Here is a 21,690-nt window from a genome sequence, read left to right on the forward strand (position 1 = left end):
ATCTTCGTATTCATTCATCATGTCCCCCACCTCAGGCTCAGTCAGGGAACTGTTAGAACTCAGATTCAGTGGTCACTTCGCAGCCCCACCGTGTTTGAACAGTTCTCCCCATCCAACTGCCTTGAAACCTTCGATTCATTAGTCACACCCACTTTCATCCAGTTATATACATACATACATACATACATACATACATACATACATACATACATACACAAATACGTATATATGTGTGGGTGTGTATATAATTTTTTAAAAAGAGATTTCATGTGCAATTCCTTCACTGTCTTGGGAAGTCGCCAGAGCCCAAGATTTCTCAAGAAAGCGCTTCTGAAAGAAATGATACTTAACCCATGTGAGCTACCGACCCTTAACTTTTATCCTTTTGTCTCTGCATAAACTAAGGAGAGACATACCCATGACAACTTCCAAGTTCTCCGTCAGAGATCTTTGGCATCCCATTTCCTGAAACAATTTAGGAAGCATTTCAGGATAGATCTTCCTCTCACTGCTGAACCTCCATATTCCTCTCAACAAAAATGGGTTTAGGTCATACTCACCCCTAGCCTGTCACATTCGGCCGTGTCTCCAGTCAATCTTTCATAGTTCATTCCCCTTGGCTCCCAAGGCATTAAGACGGGAAGCTACATCAGGCAGATCTGTGCCCGGCTTACCCACCATCACAGGTCTTGGATAATGTTTTTAAAAACATTAATGCTGGCCATCCGCTAGGTAAGTGTGGAACTGAGGTTTCATATGTGCTTTTCAGTTTCCACTTCATCCTCATTACAGTCTGATGGGGGGACTGATGTTATTTCCCCAACATCATCTGGGCCTTAAACAGGTGGAGTAACTGGCCCACCTGAACGGTTGAAAAAACAGCTTCCAGTTTAGGCCCTCTGGAACCTGAACACACATAACATGAAAAACAAATGTAACAATGGGGTTCTATCTTTTTCTAGTCTGTATATCATCCAAGTTTTCTCTAGAACAATGTGGTTTCCCTCAGAAAACACCTCTTGTTGTTGTTTGTTTTTTGGGTTTTTTGGTTTGGTTTGGTTTTGGTTTTGGTTTTGGTTTTTTGTTTTGTTTTTGTTTTTTGTTGTGGTTTGGTTTTGTTTTGTTTTGTTTTGTTTTTGAGACAGGGATTCTCTGTGTATCCCTTCCTCTCCTGGAACTTGCTCTGTAGACCAGGCTGGCCTCAAAACCAGAGATCTGCCTGCCTCTGCCCCTTGAGTGCTGGGATTAAAGGTGTGCACCACCACTGCCCAACAGAAAACACATTTTTAAAAAAAGTAATACCATTAAGTTCTGATGCATTTGGATACTAAGACAGGTCTTTCCAGGAGGCAAGAATAGTCTAAAAACAGACCTGAGAACCTGAGGACTCATCGGGGAGAAAAATACTGAAGAAACAACCCATTTTCACCAGGACAATGTTGGAGCATGCTGTGCTGGAGGGTAGCCTGGTTTACAGGAGAGAGCAGATCACCCCTCTTTCTGGGAGGAAAGCATTTTTTCTTGTTAATTACATAGACCCACAAACTGTCATCCTGAAGACACACCCCTCTTCAGAAGCCCCAGCAATGCTTTGGACCCATCTTCAGGATTATCACATCCTGCTTTATGTCACACCCAGTGTTGATATTCAGCGACAAGACAGCTGGGACTGAATCCAAACATAGAAGTTCAGGTTCTAGCTCAGCGAGTGATCTCAGGGAGGGATGTCGTACAGGAAGGAGAAAAGGAGACAGAACCATTACCTCCAAATCTAAAGCAAGAGAAGGCAGAAAAGCCAGTCTTCCTGTTCTGTGTGTTGGTCTTACTCTGCATTTTCAGACAGCCATTTGGGAAGCCATCTAGCACCCAAGAACCCTCTTACTAGCCCTCTGTTCTTACTTTAAACTTCTCCAGTTCAGAGTGGCTAGCCTGTCCACCACGGACATGAATGGGACTATTCTTCAACTGCAGCTGGGCCAACCAGAAGCTTTCTCCAGGCCTAGAGAGTGCCACCAAACATGGGCGGAATTGAGCATCTTGTTTGCCTTGGCCTAGCATTGCGAGGACTCGCTCTCCGGACTGTCCTTCTTTCCTATCTGCTTTCCAAACTCAAGGGTTCCAACTCTTTTGTAAGAGTCTGATTATCCCCACAGCCCTCAAGTCATAGGCTGAGTGAACCTGGAAAAAGATCAAAACTTTCCAGAGGCCCCTGAGCTAGTCAACGGTACAGCCAGATCCTGAATGTATATTCTTTCATTTTAAATATCCTTTCTGACTAAGATAGCTAGAATGGATTTTTGTGGCTGAGTCACAGACTAGAAAGAGAAGTATGTAAAGCCACACAGTTCTCATACTTAGAAAGAGGATATAGACCATACTTGAGGAAGAGGATATAGACCACTTCCTCAAAAAGAGACAAGGTACTCTTTATTTTTATTTTTTATTCTTTATGTGCATTGGTGTTTTGCCATAGAACTGGAGTTACAGACAGTCATAAGCTGCCATGTGGGTGCTGGGAATTGAACTCGGGTCCTCTGGAAGAACATTCAGTGCTCTTAACCACTGAGCCATCTCTCCAGCCCGACAGGGTACTCTTGAACCACATGATGAAGCAAAATCTCAAGCTGAGCTTCTGCAGTAGATGGCATTAAGTAGTCCTGTAGACGATGCCCCTGGGATGACCAATTTACTCCTTGAGAGCCAGGAACTGGTCTTTTTTGTCGTCATCATCCTCCTCGTCATCATCAGTATGTGTGTGTGTGTGTGTGTGTGTGTGTGTGTGCCACGGAGTGCTCACGGATAACATCGAAGGACAACTTTGTGGAGACGGTTCTTTCCTTCTACCATATGGGCCTCAGAAATTTAACTTGGTGGTAGGTGCAGGCATCCACGGAGCCATGCCTCCGTTTCTCGCTCTTGTTTACCTCCTGCCTCTTTCACAATCCTGTTACCAGGGACTTTGGAATTCCTTCTTTTGAGTTCTTAATCTTGTTAATAAAGGAATTTAGAAACAGACTCAGAGGAACCTCAAGGGCAATTTCATTTGAGTTTGAGAGAAACACCAAAATGAGCAAGCTGCAAGTCTGGGCAGTGGCCAGAAGGAAGGAAATGGGGAGCGAGAAAGCCATGCCTTTGGCAGTGGGGTTTGGGAAGGAAGCAGCTGTCCAGTGGACAGTAGTGAAGAAATAACAGAATGTTACAGGGGGTGTGGGGGGAGCTTCAGAGACCAAATGATAATGCCTAAACTGTCAAGGAAAGAATGCCCAGGCTTTGGCCAGTATCTACAAGAAAAAAAGAGTTAAAAGGAAGAAAAAGGAAGAGTTACACTTTTCTGAGCAGGCAGGCTTGGCATTGCTACATGATGGGAGTTCTCTGAAGGGCCACATGGGGCAGGGATTCGGAAGGGTAAGTTTATTGCCTCATTAAGGGGCTAATCATTTTTTTTCCCATCTCCTTAGCATGTCGTCAAGTGAGTCAGATTTCCTGGGGGTGGGAGGGGAGGGGAAGTCTTGGCCAGAGGACTGACAGGCTCAGCTGGACTAATTGTTATGGGGGGGAAACAATAGTAATATTAATCTGCGGAGCCGATCAAAAGGCCATGTCTCCACCTGAGGCCAGAGGTAAATTCCATCTTTTGACCAGGAGACCTAAGCTTCTGCTTCACTTTCTAGTGTTCCCAGGGAAAGGGGAAGTGGGGCCCCGGGCTGACTCAGAGGGAAGAGCTCGTCCTCAGTGACCTCCAAAGCCACTGGAATAGTCTGCCCTCAAGTGCTGAGACCCTAAAATCAATGGGGGGGGATAGGATGAAATTGGGGGACAGATACAGGTCATCTTCACCATGAAAATCTAGAGACCTGATGTCAACACTGTTCACCAGAAGGAACCAGTGTCCTGGTTAGCGCTTCAGCGCGCCCCATGTAGGTACAGCCTCCACAGCCATGGGGCTTGTTTAGAAGAAGAAAGTTAACAAGAAATCAGATCAAAACGAGGATTCTTTTTTTGGCATCTCTGGCCTTTAGCCGGGACAGAATTGAGGACATGCCCAGTTTCTGGCCAAGGGCACAAGTTGAGGCCCTCAGTCCCTAAACTCTTGGCCCAGTTTCTACCTCTGGTCTCTTTAGTACTGTCCAATGTACTTTGTGCTGAGTGAAAGAAAGACTAAATGAATGAGATCACTTTCTAGAAACTTTTCTCAGATAACATTCTGAATTAGTGTCTTTGTCAGCGTGTCTGGAAGAAGCGAAGGGTTTTCACAGCAGTACCAAAGCTCTCCGCCTGTGCTCCCACACAGTGGGCATCGGCAGACCCTCCTACACAGCCACCCACAGAATGAGCACTGTCTAGAGCCCCACACTCTCCTCTTCCCTTCCACCAGCTGGGACGCAGCCTCGTGGGGACCAGCCTTAGTGCGTCTGTCTCTTCCATCCACTGAGCCTAAGTCCAAATATGGAGGGTGACTGGAGGGAGCAGAAGGTGAGGACTTGATGGCTACACAGATGGCATCCTGCACATGCAGAGCAAGAGGAGCCAACGGACAGGTTTAGGCAGAGCAGATCCAGACCTTCTGCTCCCGCAGCCCAGCAGCCATTCCCCTGCATCTCTGCCTGTTTCAATAAACATGATTTTGAATGCTAACCAAATAACTTCACACAATTAGCATGGCCCACCAGCCCTAAGACGGGGAAGTCTGAAACCTACTGCTCAATGGGGCCTGTCAGCTACATCTGCAGGGGCAGATGCCCGGGCTATCATTCTGCTGAGCCCACGCCTTCCTTTAATTCTGTGGTCTGAGGAAGCTTTCTCTTTCTGTATCATCTATTGATGACCAGGTTCTCTTGTTCCCAAATGTCCCCTTTAGTCTGTTAAGATGTGATGCAATTAGACAAATAATCCAATAACCTAGTCCACAGGAATACTTTTCCAAGGACAGTTGATCAGTGACTGACTATAAGCTGGGAACTTCTATTTGCCCTAGCTAAGTCACGGCCTGGAGTCTTTAAGAAGCACTAGACTCCAATGTAAGACAAAAGTTACATTTCCTCGGACATCAAGAAAGTCCCAAGTATGAAAAGTTAGAATGAAAAGTATCAATATCATCTTCCACCTGATCCCAACCCCCCGGGTGGAGGTGTGTGGTGGTGGGGGGGGGGACCAGGAAGCTATGCTCAGGAGGGGAGAGCAAGTTACTCAAATAGAAACAAGGTAATGATCCTGGTGCCCCAACAGGACTGCACCAGCCACAACACAGCTCCTACTTTGCATGGAATAGTGCAAGTCCTGCCTTAGCCCGAGGCTGGTCCCATTAGCTAGACAAAATGTGTTCCCCGCCCTTTAGGCAAAGCATCTCGGTCCCTGCCCGTGGTGGCCGGAAAAGCGGTGGGAGCCTTGCAGCTTGGAAGCAATTGCACACCCTGCTCTCTCTCTCTCTCTTTATGAAGAAATGTAAAACTATGCTCCCTCAGCATCAGCAAAGGGAAGCGTTTGTCTCAGCTCGTTAGCATTTCCATGGCTGGCTGGGCAGACTCTTTGCCAACTTTGGCACAGCAAGAGGCTTGCTGTGTGAGGCCTGGCTCACCAGCCTAAGGCAAATCTCCAGGGAAATAGGCAGGCAAGGCAAGAAAAGGGGACTACAAGCTAGAGCAAGAGGCCACCAGCAGGCTCAGCCGAGCCTGGGGACTCACATACTCAACCATCTGTGTTTAACTTCAGCATTTTGTGAAAGAGCCAGAGCCCAGTCTACTGAAAGCTGGTGAATGACGGTGAAAACTAGAGATATGTTTTGCTCAGCATCTTTCAGTTTCCTAGGATGCAAACTCATCTATTAGGCCTCCCCAAACAACCAGTTTCCCATTCCTAATCATTCCTCTCTGTGATCTTTTCCAGAAAGTAAAACTTGAAAAAAAAAAAATGGGGGCAGGGAGACCTACTTGAGCAAGGGGCATATGTGATTGCAGATCAGTACGGGCTTTCAGGTGTCTGGGAAGCTCGGCAAATATGTACCAGGGTTCAACAATCATGTCGCTCTTCGGTTCAAACTAGAAGATGACTGACATCTGGAACAGCATTTATATGGCTGTTCCCATTTTTTCTCGAAAAAGAATCACAATGAAAAGGCAAAAAATGGCATTTTAAGTGCAATGTTTGACAGCGTTTGGGGAGATGGGGTGTGGGTAGAGAATGGGAAAGAGAAAGAATCAGAATCGTAGCCCTGAACACAGTCAGGAAGCACCTGTCACAGCGGCCACTATAACATCACTATAACAACCACTCAATGGCCTGGGACAAAAGACAAATCAGTAAGTGCTGTCCAAAGATTTTTGACCAGCAACACTTCCCACAGGTATGTCCTTCCGTAAGAGCTTTACCAGGCTACTGCCATCTAAAAAGGAACTCAACATTATTGTCACAGTTCTTTTTTTTTTTTTTTTTTTTTTTTTTGGTTTTTCGAGACAGGGTTTCTCTGTGTAGCTTTGCGCCTTTCCTGGATCTCGCGCTGTAGACCAGGCTGGCCTCGAACTCACAGAGATCCGCCTGCCTCTGCCTCCCAAGTGCTGGGATTAAAGGCGTGCGCCACCACCGCCCGGCTTATTGTCACAGTTCTAACATCAGTTGGCAGCAGGCTCCTGAAGCTCTTCCGAGGATAAAATGTACACGGTTTGCTTGCCGGTCCCGGCTCACCAGCATTTGATTGTCTAAAATGTTGTCACACTATAAAGGTTCTTCCCAATTCTCATTCTTCTCTGCTGTATAAATATAAGCATATCAACCCCTGGTCAACTGTAGGGGAACAAGCTGAGATGACAGGGGAGGGGGGAGGCAGTCTCTCCTCCAGTGTCTCCATCCCTCCATTACTTCATGTTCATAGGAATCCTCAGAATTACCCAAGACTCCTTGGAGCTTTTCCACAAAACAGGGATGGGGAAACTAACTCATATTCCAAAGTGGTTCTGAGGACCGTGCTGCAGGACCAGCGCTCCGTATTTCTGAGTCTTCAGCTGACCACTTCAAACATAAGCACTAAAATAATAGAAGTGGCCCTTATACTTTATTAATTCCCATAATTCTCACAACCCCTCTAGAAGAAGATATCAGTATGCTCAATCAAAAGATCAGGAAACTCAAGCTGGGAGATGTTATCTGCCTTAGTTATGGCCACACAAATGAGGAAAAGCAGAGGAAGAGACCGATTCCAAGCTTTCTGCCCCTCCACACCATCTTAGCCCCCTTTCAGAGACAGCACTGTCTAGAGCCCCACACTCTCCTCTTCCCTTCCACCAGCTGGGACACAGCCTCGTGGGAACCAGCCTTAGCGCGTCTGTCTCTTCCATCCACTGAGCCCAAGTCCAAATATGGAGGGTGACCGGAGGGAGCAGAAGGTGAGGACTTGATGGCTACACAGATGGCATCCTGGACATGCAGAGCAAGAGGAGCCAACGGACAGGTTTAGGCAGAGCAGATCCAGACCTTCTGCTCCCGCAGCCCAGCAGCCATTCCCCTGCATCTCTGCCTGCTTCAATTAACATGATTTTGAATGCTAACCAAATAACTTCACACAATTAGCATGGCCCACCAGCCCTAAGACGGGGAAGTCTGAAACCTACTGCTCAGTGGGGCCTGTCAGCTACATCTGCAGGGGCAGATGCCCGGGCTATCATTCTGCTGAGCCCAAGCCTTCCTTTAACTCTGTGGTCTAAGGAAGCTTTCTCTTTCTGTATCATTCCATTGATGACCAGGTTCTTTTTCTCCAACATCTCTTTAATTTGATTAGATGTGATGTACTCAGTCTGAGTGGCTGGCCATCCTGCTGACAGACTCAAGAACCTGGTCTAGTATGCAGATCCAAGAGCCCTGATGCACTGATAAGGTGATGTGGGAAAGGGCAGATTTGGCGTGCACACACCCAGGCTTGCTTTGGCACCCTTGAACGAGAGTCCCGTAGAAGAAGCATCTTCACACGAGAGCAGTGACTAAGGCTCCAGGCTTCCTGCCAGACAGGATTCATCCTCTTCCTCTTTTAAATTTATGATCTGGATAATCACCAGGGCCCATCCATTGTTGACTGACTTCTTAGGCTTTCCCAGCTGCATTGGTTTCAGTGACTGTTAAAAAAGAAATCTGATGAATCTTGGTCCTGCAGTACTTCGCCCACTCTTTCCCAACCTTGGGGTTGAGGACGCATTGACTGTGTGGTGTGTGCTCTTCTCTCATCTCCCTCTTTAGAAAGAGCTCGGCTCTCTTTCATTCTCATCTGTCTTGTGTATCTACAATAGGAAATTTTGAACTAAGAATCTACCATGCAAATTTTGATGTCTTTTCTTTGATACAATACTGATAAAAAAAAAAAAAATTGTAGCCGGGCGGTGGTGGCGCACGCCTTTAATCCCAGCACTCGGGAGGCAGAGCCAGGCGGATCTCTGTGAGTTCGAGGCCAGCCTGGGCTACAGAGCGAGAGCGAGATCCAGGAAAAGGCGCAAAGCTACACAGAGAAACCCTGTCTCGAAAAACCAAAAAAAAAAAAAAAAATTGTAACTCATATCTGTTAAATTAATAAATATGAGGCTCTAAAAGAATAAATGACTTATTAAAGTGTACACTAAGCAGAATCCTGGCATGGGCTGGGTTGTTTTATGTCAACTTGATGCCAGAGTCATCAGAGAGGAGGGAGCCGCAATTGAGAAAACGCCTCCATAAGATTGAGCTGTAGGCAAGCCTGTAGAGCATTGTCTTAATTAGCAATTGATGGGGGAGGGCCCCGCCCATGGTGGATGGTGCCATCCCTGGGCTGGTGGGCCTGGGTTCTATAAGAAAGCAAGCTGAGCCAGCCATGGAGCAAGCCAGGAAGCAGCACCCCTCCATGGCCTCTGCATCAGCTCCTGCCTCCAGGTTCCTGCCCTGCTTGAGTTCCTGTCCTGACTTCCTTCGGTGGTGAACAGTTATACGGAAGTGTAAGCCAAATAAACCCTTTCCTCCCTGTCTTAGTCAGGGTTTCTATTGCTGTGAAGAGACACCATGACCACAGCAACTCTTATAAGGAAAATATTTAATTGGGGTGGCTTGCTTACAGTTTCAGAGGTTCAGTCCACTATCATCATGGCGGGAGCACGGTGGGTGTGCAGGCAGACAAGGTGCTGGCTACATCTTGATCAGAAGGCAACAGGAAGCGTCTGTGACACTAGGTGGTATCTTGAGCATAGGAAACCTCAAAGTCCACCTCCACAGTGAAGTACTTCCTCCAACAAGACTACAGGTACTCCAACTAGGCTATACCTCCTCATAGTGCCACTCACTCCCTAGGAGCTTATGGGAGCCAATTACACTCAAACTACCACACTCCCCCACTTGCTTTTTGGTCATGGTGTTTCATCGCAGCAACAGTAACCCTAACTAAGACGTGGCACTAGCCCCATGTCTTCCAGATTCGAAGCAATCGCTCTTCTCCCTACACTTCATTGGCCACTTAGACAGTCATGTCTTACCACTTTTACGAGAGATCGTCTTGGGCAATCAACAACAAATGCAGTTAAAAAGGAAACTCACAGTGGATGGATACAGATATGCCAGCTAACCTGATTTGCTCATTAGAGCGTGCATGCGTTTGTTGAAACGTCACTCAATGTCCCATAAGCATGTCTAAGTACTATGTGTCCATTAAGATTAAACATATGGGTTGTCGGGATGACTCAGTAGGTAAAAGTGCTAGCAGTTCAAGCCCGATGACCTGGTTTCAATCCCTGGATCTATAGGGGGGAAGGAGAAAAACATCTCCCCCAGCTGCCCCTATCTTAACACACACACACACACACACACACACACACACACACACACACACACACACATATATATATATATATATATATATATATATATATATATAGAGAGAGAGAGAGAGAGAGAGTGTATTTTTTAAAGTCCTGAATTGTAGCATATGTCTGTAATCCCAGCATATAGGAGGATCATGAGTTCCAGGCCAGCCTAGGTTGTGTGATGATAACCCTGTCACACAACAGACAAACAAAAATGAACTTGTGATCCTTCTGCTTGCTGGTGTTACAAACATGTCCCACAGTCCCCAGCTTTATTCTCTCTCTCTCTCTCTCTCTCTCTCTCTCTCTATATATATATATATATATATAGATAGATAGATAGATAGATAGATAGATAGATAGATATAGATATAGATATATAGATATATATATGGCTCTTGCAATGGGTTTACAATGTCATGTGCTTTAACTGTAGCAGGGGGGGTGCTGAATGCCACCTCTAGCTTCATAGGGAGGGGAGCTTGAGTGTCGCAAGGGGGTTACTTGGCTCTGAGAAAAGCTTGGGTTTGGCAAGAGGTCATCCTTCCTCATCCTCCACACAGACTCTCTACTCTCCTTCCTTACACTCTGCAGACTTTTCTTCTCCCTTCTCAATCATATCTCTGGTCTTTCTGCATTATTATTATTGTTATTATTATTAGTTTGTTTTGAAACCTATTTTACTAAATATTTTTGCTTTTAATACTTTTAATTTTTACTTTTTAACCTTATATTTCCTATTGTTCACCTGTATTAAGATCTTTCATGTCAGGCCGTGGTGGAGCATGCCTTTAATCCCAGCACTTGGAAGGCAGAGCCAGGAGGATCTCTGTGAGTTTGAGGCCAGCCTGGTCTACAGAGCGAGATCCAGGACAGGCACCAAAACTACACAGAGAAACCCTGTCTCAAAAAATTAAAAAAAAAAAACAAAATAAAATACCTTTTATTATCTTAAAATTCTAGTTCATGAAGTATGAATACTTTTTTTTTAATTTTATTTTGTGTGTGTGTGTGTGTGTTTTAACTTTATTTCCTTGGTTTATCCTTTATCTACTTGTAACTTTATCTCATTGGTTTATCTTTTATCTAATTTGTCTCTTATTCTATTTTTTTCATTTCCCATTAGCTCTCTTTCTCTGACTCATGAGTGTGTCTCAAGATGTAAGCCTTCAGCTGGTGTTCCAATGCCATGTCTGCCTGCCTGCTGCCGTACTCCCTGCCATGACGGTCATGGACTCACCCTATGAAAATGTAAAGCCCTAGAAACTCTTTCTTCTATAAGTTGCCTTCGTCAGAGTCTTTTGTCACAGCAATAGAAAAGTAACTAAGGTAAAAGTTAGTGGGGGGGGATGCGAGGGGGATCTGTGGTTGGTATGTAAAATGAATAAAAAAAATTTTTTTAATAAAAAAAAAAAAGTCAGTACCAGGAGTAGGGTATTATTGTGATAGGGCTGACCTTCACAAAAGGAACACTTTGGGTCTTTGAACTAGAAAAGTGGTTGATCACTGTAAACAGGCAACCCTAGCAGGAGCTTGGAAGACAGTTGTGCTAAGAGCCATGTAGACTCCGGAGGACGGATCGAAGTTTCAAAGGGAAACAATGTCAGCAACTGAGCTAGCGGCCATTCTTTGTGCTATCTGGGCAAAGAATGCGGCTGCCTTCTGCCCTTGCCCTAAAAATCGGCCTGAGGCTAAAGTGAAGCGTTTTGGACTAATTTCATTGGCAGAGGAGATTTCAAGACAGCCTAATATTGATTCTGTTAAGTACATAATGAAGTATTGGGACAAAGGTCTGCAATAATTCATCAAGTCTGAGATATTCTGAGCATCAAAATAAATAATAGTAGTAATGAATTATGATTCATGGAACAAAAAAGCAAGCACTCCTAAATCCATAGAGATATAAATAAACACAGAGAAATGGAATGCCTTTCTTGTAATAATAGAATTGCTCTCAAATGGCTCAGAGTTTGTGTGAGAAAAGGCACGTATGCAACCAGCTGAGTGGAAGAAAACAGAGCAATTAAAATGTTTAGTAAGGGAGAGTATGAATAACTATGCCAAGAGCAATCACTTGGAAAGGCAGACAGGCTCGTGACAGGGAGAAGCAGGGGGCATTGACGTTCCTGACTCTTCACCTCACTCTTGAGGAAGGAGAGCAAAGAAGGATCCCTTTCTGGACTTCACATTCTTGTCAGCATCTAGTATATTTTATTCAGGTCTCTGTGTCCCTCCTCAGTTAGAGAGGCCAAAGGAAGCTCCTCTCGTTGTAGGGCTCTCTGCCTTCACTGTGAGGGTTAATGGCAGCTATTTTTTGATTTATTTATTTTTGTTTCGTGTGTGTGAGTGTTTTGCCTGCATGTGTGTCAGTATACCACATGCATGCAGTAACCCATGGAGGCCAGAAAAGGCTTCAGAATCCCTGGAACTGGAGTTACAGATGGTTGTTGGCCACCAGGTGAGTGCTGGAACTGAACCTAGGACCTCTGCAAGACCAGCCAATGCTCTTAACCACCACTGAGCCACCTCTCCAGTCTCTGCTGGACACACACACAGACAGACACAGACAGACAGACAGACACAGACATACAGACACACACACACACACACACACACACACACACACACACCAACCATTCCTCTCCTGGTCAGTTGCGTTAAGCAATACGGGCACACACAAGAAAGTCTGTTTCAGTCTCAACACAGGCCAGGACAACAGGACTTCTTATTCAAAATGACAAAAGAGGTCAGCAGTCTCAAATCCATTATCTGATCTCTTCAACAAGAAGACCATGTTGTCCCTTCTTGAAGGACACTCAGAGCCTCAGCTATAACAATGTGCCTTTCTACCCTGTAGAGACTCTACTTAGACCATATTTTTGCCTTTCCTTTGAGGCCATTGGGCCAGCTCTCACACTTACTTTCAGAAAGTGATTTTCCTGTTGGTTCTTTCAGGACTGAAGGATAAGACCCTCAAGCTACTCAAACCCTCAGCTACCAGAAACCACACTTTCTAAAGCTGGGTCTTGATTCTCTGTAAACATGACTCACTACTGAGCCCCACCTAGACACAGGGGACCTGATCCAGAAAATCTTAAATGTCTCATAATTCCAGGAATTGGCCAGTACTCCACCTTGGACTACGTGACCTTGGCTTGCCAGATGTTAGAAGTCACCTGGGGATAGTTTTGCCAAGTGACACGCTTGAAGTCTTTAGTTGCCTTTCTTTAAATTTGGCAAGGTCCTTGGTGTTTGATCTTTAAGGACCAAGGGACTTCTGGATGCAGAGTGGTGTGGCAACATGAAGGAACTGAATGCATTGTTTGTTTTTAAAACAGTATCCAACACCTGCTCACAGAAACTTCCATTTGTAGACACCAATGGTTAAAGTTAGAAATGTGTCAGGGGAGAAGGGAAAAAACAAGACGCAGATAGATAACCTCAAACTACCAAGCCACATCGTGGTCACTTTACAGTGGAAACATCCAGACAAAAGCAACTCACACTTCATGACTCCTGAGGACACAGCCATGTTTTGTGATACTCAGAGCTAAGGAGGAGGGCCATCGTCTCCCCTCACAGCACTCACCTACTTCAATCTAAAGTCTACCCTTTTTGTTCCCCTTATCATCAGATTTAAATTATTCTTCGTCTTCCACAGCAGAGCTGAGCATCGCTAAGGCCTACGGCACTCAGGCTGTGTAGGTGAGCACAAGGAGATTCTGCCAGACATCCTTCAGGACCTCCAATGGAGTGACAGGATTTCTTCAGACTCACTAACATTCCTTATGAAACAAATCTTGCAGTGCAAGGATGGCCCTCAGGCAAAATTAAAAACTTTTACTCTGTGTCATTTGGAGCATAGTGGCCAGGTATAAAGTTCCTACCACAGAGAAGGGCTACCCACAGGTTGGCTATTCTAAATTAAATTCATCTTTTTGTGTGGGCATCTCACTTACCCTTGGACTTCAGTCCTGGGAATCTCAGCCCTGCCACTTACTGGTGCACAACTCCTCTGTGAGACCCGGATGATAACAGTGTCTGCCTGCTGTGGCTGTTCAGTGCATAGTAAACTCAAATGCGTTAACTCACATTTACTCAACTGTTCTACTGGAATGTGGTGCAGTCAATTATCTAACTCAGTAAATTAATTCCTCTAGGTATTGGAATGCTGTGGATTGTCAACTTAAGTGGCTTAAGAAATGCCTAGGGCATCAGTGCCGCACACCTTTGGGTGGGTCTACAAAGATGTTTCCAGAGAGGATTCACTGAGGTGAGAAGACTCACTCTGAATGTGAGTGGCACCATTCCACATAAATAAGGACAAATTCTAAAAAGCCAATAAGTTCCAGCATTCTCTCTCCCTTTCTCTCCTTTCCTGGTCTTGAGATGTGAGCAAGCAGCCTCTCGCTGAAGGTCCCCTGACCTGGCCATGTTTTCCCACTCTGCTGTCCGGGACCCTCTGAAGTGTGAGCCAACATAAGCCTCCATTAAGATGCAGACATCAGACATCCTGTCACAGCTAATTCGGGTACTTAAACTCCTTTCATAATTTAGGGTCAAAGCAATAGTTTAGCAGTATGTGTTTTTAATTTTCCCCAAGATAATATATGTACTCATATATATTGCAGGTATTCACTACACCCAAAACTTAGCAAGTTCCAGCTGGAAAGCATCACTTGTGAAAGTTTGTCTGAAGGATGTGCATGCTCAAAATGACAGACTAATAACAATCCTTTCAAGGATTTTGTTGGGATCACTGTCCTCATCAAACAGCATTTTCTCAAGTGAGAAAATTTGCTCTGTCCTCGGTATCAAAAATAAACTGGTTAGTGTTTATTTAGCCCTAATAAAATAAAATAAAGTCACTTTGCAAAGTAATTAATGTGTATTGAGTCATTTAAGCGGTGACGCACAGCCATGCGTAGATATCATAATTACCTTAAACTCAGAGATTAGGCGCCTAGTACAAAGGACATAGTAAATTGTCAAATGGGGTTGGATCTCGGGTAATCCAACTTCACAGAGCAGTCTGTGTGTTGGTTTTATGCTGTGCTGTTTACCCTGTGAGGAAAAAGAGAGGCATTCTAGCCTCTCTCCTAATTCACAACAAAACTCACTATGAGAGTATTATTAGGAGAAGGGAGAGACAGGAAAGGATGTGATCAGGCCTGTTTGAAAGACATGTGGGGAGACAGGGGATCCTGTCTACATGGGATCTACCCTTTATGGACTACCCCCATGCATGTGCATATGGGCCCACTGGCTACACGCATGTGCATAGATTACGTGGTCACATTGCGTGGAAATTACGTGACCACGCAGCGCACGGATTACTAGGACGTATGGCCCTGGAAATGACTACGGAATGACTTCGGGGGAAATGACTAGGTGTCTCCCCAGGGCATGGAAGGTCATGGGGGCGTGGCTAGAATTCCTATCACTGAGGACCATTTTTGGGACACCTCATAAAAATCTTGTTCTGCTCCTAAACAGCTTCCTCGGTTCTAGCTCATTGATTTCTGTGAATTGTGAAACTGATTTAAATTCACTGCTAAGCAACTCAGGGCCAAATTCCTGGCCATGTAAGAGCTCTCACTGCACAAATCCTGCATTCTAAGCTCTCTCCTAACTCACCTTTCTTCTCAAATCTGCATCTTGCCTTTGTCTCACTATTCTAACTTAAAAAGCATTTCCAGAAGGAAGGAACTAGAGGACATAAACAGTCCAGGCACAGAAGATTTTTCTAGGTCAGTAAAATATTCTTTTCTCTTTGTTTTGTTTTTGTTTTTTGAGACAAGTTTCTCTGTGTAGCCCTGGCTATCCTGGAACTCACTCTGTAGACAAGGCTGGCCTTGAACTCACAGAGATCCACCTGCCTCTGCCTCCCAACTGCTGGTGTTAAAGGTGTGCACCACCCCCACCCAGCCAGTAAAATACTCTATACAGAGGACCACACACCTGAAGAGTAGATGCATGCAGCGTACATACATCTAAACCTCCTCTATGACATATAAGCCCAACTGCAAGTCACAGACTTGGGGTGACTGATGTGTTAATATAGGTTCATCAAATGTAACAAATGTGCTATTCTGGTGGGAAATGTCCATAATGGTGAGACTATCTATGGATTGAGGACCACGGGTATATGCGAAGTTTCTGTGCCTTCTTTACGATCTTGCTGTGAACTTGAAACTTCTCTAAGAAAATTAAATCTTTAAAACCTTAAAAAGCCTTCTCAACACCAAACTCTAAGAACAAGGGAAAAAAAACCATCCCAAGCCAGTTATACTAGTGAACATAAATGCAAAAATACTTTAATTAGCAAACTGATTTAAATAACACATGAAAACCATAACAAGGGTGACCATCTCAGGAATGCGAAGATGGTCTGGCATGTGAGAGGTCCTAGGTCCAATCCGCAGTATCATACAACCCCAACAGAGAAGGCAAGGGAGACTTAACAATAGAAATACGTGAGGGATGCAGCTGCTCGTGTTACCAAGTGAGAAAGACAATACAATCGCGTGCATTCTGGTGGGGAAGTCGTGTCAGAAAAGTGAGCTTTCATACTTTTTTTTTTCCTAAAAAAAAAAAAAAAGAAAAGAAAAGGTAACACACTCGGAATGGATAAAAACTTGCTCAATGCAATGAAATGCTTATGGCGATCAACAAGCGGCAGACAGCGGACTGATGGTGAGGTACCAGAAGCGTCCCCTTTAAGATGAGAAACAGACAAGTGTTCTGATCACTCTCATCTCTGTCCAACACCGGCCAGCAGAAAGAGGCAAGGCGCAGAGGAAATAAAGCAGCATCACCATGTGTGCTGGCAAGAGATCTGTGGCTGTGGAAAGCAAAACCCCACAGGGCAAATGGCCAAAAGTTACAAGAAACTACGTAAAAATCAACTTCATCCTACTTGTCAACACAAACAAGTAAATTGGGTTTTTTGTTTGTTTGTTTTTGTTATTGTTGTTTTTTGAGACAGGGTTTCTCTGTGTAGTTTTGGTGCCTATCCTGGATCTCACTCTGTAGACCAGGCTGGCCTCGAACTCACCTCGAGATCCACCTGGCTCTGCCTCCCAAAAACAAGTAATTAAAAAAAAATCCCTTTTTAAGAATTTTTTTAATGTTTGTAATTATGTGTAGGTGTGGGGAGGCATGTGCACGTGAATGCAGTTGCCCTCAGACGTCAGGAGAGAGTTCGATCCCATGGAGCTGGGGTTGCAGGAAATCATGAGCTACCTAATGTGGGTGCTGGGAACTGAACTCCAGTCTCCTCCTGCAAGAGGAGCAGGCACTTTTAACCACGGGGCCATCTCTCCAGCCCCAGAAGTGAAAATGTGTTAAAATACCATTCTTAATAGCATGATTTAAAAGATCTTTGTGGCAGAAAATTATCCACCTTATAATCCTGTCTTGGTTGCAATGAGGAATGTATCTCATAGCCTCAGGTCTCCAGTCAGCAGCACTGTTTGCGGAGACTGCAGAACCTTCATGGGGCGGAGCCTTGCTGGAGGAAGCATGTCACTGGGGGTGACTTTGAGAGTGCATAGTCTTGCCCCTCTTCTACTTTATTCTCAGCTTTTGTCAGGTGATTGAAAATATAATTTCCCAGCCGAGCAGGCCAGGCAAACAGATCAGTGTTTTATTCAGCCATCATCAGAAAATCTTCCTTCTGCAGCAGACTGAAACAGATGCAGAGACCCACAGCCAGACCATGCATAGAGAGACCTCGGAACACACAGCTCTAAATGGGATGTCTCTACCAAATCCCTCCCCTCCGAGCTCAGAGAACCCTATGAAAGAGGGGTTCTGCCGAAAGAGTTTAAGAGCCGGAGGGGATGGAGGACACCAGGAGAACAAGGCCCTCTGAATCAACTAAGAAAGGCACACACGAACTCACAGAGACTGAAGCACCCAGCGCAGGGTGTACATAGGTCTGCACCAGGTCCTCTGCGTACATTTTATAGCTTTCAGCTTAGTATCTTTATGGGACTCCTAAGTATGCGAATGAGTGGGTATCTGGTTCTTGTGCCTGCTCTTGGGGCTCTTTTCCTTCTCTTGGGTTGCCTTGTCCAGCCTCAGTGTGATGGCTTTTGTTTTACCTTATTATATTTTATTTTGTCATGCTTGGTTGTTATCTCTTAGAAGCCTGTTCCTTTCTAATGAGAGGCAGAAAGAGGGTGGATCTGGAAGGGAGAGGAGGTGGGGAGGAGCTGGGGGAAAGAAAGGAGGGGAAATTATAATCAGAATATATTGTATGAAAAGACTCTATTTTCAATAAAAGAAAAAGTAAAAAGAAAAAAAAAGATTGTTCATGTAGCAAAGAAGATCAGAGTGACCACTCACAGCCTGTGAATTACAGCCTACTGGGAAGTTTGGGCAAGTGTCATTTGCAATCAGCACATACTTGTGAAATCAGGAGAGCACCCACAGGCTGAATATCAGGACAGATATCATCAGACCCTAATCTCTGGAAGCAGGTCTGTGGGAGAACAAAAGTAAGCAAGGTGACTCTTGGGGGGGAGGAAGGGGAGGAGGAGGGGAGAAGGAGGGGAGAAGGAGGGGGGAGGGAGAGGAGAAGGAGGGGAGAAGGAGGGGAGAAGGAGGGGGGAGGGAGAGGAGAAGGAGGGGAGAAGGAGGGGAGGAGGAGGAGAGGAGAAGGAGGGGAGGAGGAGGGGAGGAGGAGGGGAGGAGGAGGGGAGGAGGAGGGGAGGAGGAGGGGGAGGGAGAGGAGGGAAAATGTAAGAAAGGAAGGAAGGAAGGAAGGAGAGAGAAAGAAAGGAAGAAAGAAAAAGAAAGAATGAAAGAAAGAAAGAAAGAAAGAAAGAAAGAAAGAAAGAAAGAAAGAAAGAAAGAAAGAAAGAAACTGCCATGCACCCGACCCCCCCCCCCCACCCACACACACCGTTATGAACTCCCCCTGTGGAACCACAAGCCAAAACAAACCCTTCCCTAAGTTGCTCTTGGTCACGGTACTTTGTCACAGCAACAGAGAGGTATCCAAAACAAAACTTTAGTAAATAAATCTTTATTTTTTTAGTTAAAAGCAGAGAAGACTCATGTTCACGGGTTAGAAAATTCAGTTATGTAAAGACATCCATTTTTCCCCAAATTGAGGCCACCAAAAGAAAACCTTAACCTTTTGTTTACTTGTCTGCAGAACCTAACAGCTGATTCTAAAATTTAGGTAGAAATACCAGAGCCCCAAGCGGGAGAAAGCTGAAGCTCATGGTGAGGGAGCTTGTTCTGTCCAATGACAAGCCTGTCTATAAAGTCAGGGACACTGGAGCAGTCTCACGCACAAGGCCCAGCCAGGAGCTTTGTTTAACATGCATGGAAAACTATTAGGCTGGCACAGCTTCAGGGCCTTACGGTTCTAAGCAACTCCAAATCCAGTTCAGTCTGAAGAGTAAAACACAATTTAAGTTTCACCAACCAGAACCCCCCAGTAATCTCTCACTAGGTACTTTCAACCGGATTGACCTAATTAAGGTCGCCGTTCACTTTAGCCAAATATTTACTTTGCCTTTCTTCCCTGTTCATCTGGTAAAAAATGTTCTCCACCTCCATGCTCCTTACTAGAGCCCGAGAACGAACTGTTTGCCTTCTAAAGTGACCTAGTTCCTGAAGATATGCTAGTCAAAGAGAGGTAAAACTTTAATACTCTTAAGTATATCTTCTAACAAAGCAAAGGTAATAGTAACTTTAAAAATGGCTCACAAATACAGATATTTTGTTGAGAAGTGTGGGGATCATAATCAATATGGAAAAAAAATAAAATTGGACTTTTGTAACATATTCCTTTATAGTATGTGAAGATATGTCACTGTGGTTGGTTTAATGAAAAGCTAAATGGTCAATAGCTAGGCAGAATTTTGGGGGCAGAGAGAATGCTGGGAAGAAGAACAATGGAGAAGTCAGACAGATGAGGAATGAGTCAGCACACAAAATGGGAGAGAAGTCACATGGAAAAGCATCGATTAATAAAAATATGGGATAATTTGCATTGTAAGAGCTTGTTAGGAACAAGCCTAAGCTTTCAGCCAGGCTTTCATAAATAGTAAGTTTCTGTGTCATTATTTGGGAGCTGGCTGGCAGGACAGAGAAAGGTTCGCTACATTAGACTTCAACCACAAACCAACATCAACTCCAGGATTAAAGTCCCCAAAGCAAACAGTTAAAATACAAAACTTTCAGAGGAAAATTAAGGCAGATATCTGAACTTCCTATGGTTAAGAAAGGAGTTTGTAAATAAGATTAAAAAAAAACAGCAACCCATAAGCCATAAAGTAAAACATCAATACAATCGGCTGAATTAAAATTAAGAAATTATGTTGACAGGAGGCTGGAGGCGTGGCGATGTAAGCATGACTACCTGAGTTTGGATCCCCAGCTCCTGGGGAAGCGGAGATAGGAAGGTCCCTGGGGCTTGCTGGTCTAACTCAGAGAGCTCCAGGTTCGGTGACAGATCCTGCCTCAAAACGAGGTGGAGAGAGGCAGGGGAAGACCACAAAGTCAGATTCTAGCCTGCTCTCTCCCCTTCCTTCACCCCTTCCCCTACACACATACACCACACACGAAGAAGAAATAAAGAAATACAGGAAAGGACGAACAAAGAAAAGAGAAAGGGAGAAAAATATAAACCTAGAAAGTCTGTTTACAGAAGATCTCATAATAGAGGAAAAAAAGTCTAGTCACAGAATTAGAGGAAATACTGGCAATAACCAAGAGATCAAAACTACTACCAATAATTTGCATGATTCAATTTTTAGAAAGCCAAACTACTTAGAAAATAAGCCACTAATCTCTACCTTCACGAAAGAGAAAACCTGAATGACCCAAAGGATGTTCAATCTCATTAGCAATTAAGGAAATGTAAATTAAAGCTCAACCATTACAGTTTCATAGCCACAAGACTGACCAAGAAAATGATGTGTTGAAAATAAATTTGTAAATACTATGCCTTGGTGAACACATAGTCCAAGCTGGGCTGAAGCTGTCCCTTTGGAAGATGACTTGATGTAGCAGGTCTCTCTTTGGACCACCAGCTCCCAATTAATGACACAGGAACTTCTTATTAAGTATGAAAGTTTGGCCTTAGGTTAGGCTTGTTCCCAACTAGCTCCTAAAACTTAAATTAACCCGTTTATATTAATCTATGCTTTGCCATGTGGTTCATTATCTTTCCTCTATACTGTACTTACGACTTCCTCCACGTCTTGCTGGCAAATCCTTCTCACCTGGATTCTTCAGAGTTCCTATCTCTGCCCAGAAGTCCCACCTACCCTTTCCTGCCTAGCTATTGGCCATTCAGCTCTTTATTAAACCAATCAGAAGGTGCCTTAGGCAGGTGAGGAAGGACAGAGACACATCTTTATACAATGTGATCAAATATCCTGCAACAACTGGACATTTCCTAGTGTGGAGAGCGGGGAAGTCAAACCTGCATTTCACAGTGAACAAGCGCAGAACTGGCTTTGCTGGGGGAAGTCAATGCCAAGTGTCAGGCAAACAGACACAGCTCACTGCTGCTCAGTGTCCAGCCCAAAGGGTGGGTGCTCAGGGTGCTACAGGCTGTGCCAGGAACTCAACAGCAGAGACAGAGACCCAGGAGGATGACTTCACTGGTGAGTAAAGAGGAAGAGCTGACGTAAGTTATGCTAGGACATTCTGCCTATACTGTTGCTTCCCAAGGCCTTGTGGGGCAGCTGGGTAGGGAGCTCTAAACCCCAGCTCTCTCATAATGGCACTGGAAACCCCAGAGCCAGTTCCCAATCATAATCGTCACTTCAAGAAGGAGTAAAGTCAGTCACATGCTTTACATCCCACCCAACATCGTAAGGACATACCCTTGAGACTCTTTGGTACGTGCTGTGTTATT

The sequence above is a fragment of the Peromyscus californicus genome, unplaced genomic scaffold (genome assembly GCF_007827085.1).
Source record: "Peromyscus californicus insignis strain IS unplaced genomic scaffold, ASM782708v3 Scaffold_15__1_contigs__length_86483966, whole genome shotgun sequence".
NCBI lineage: Eukaryota > Metazoa > Chordata > Mammalia > Rodentia > Cricetidae > Peromyscus > Peromyscus californicus.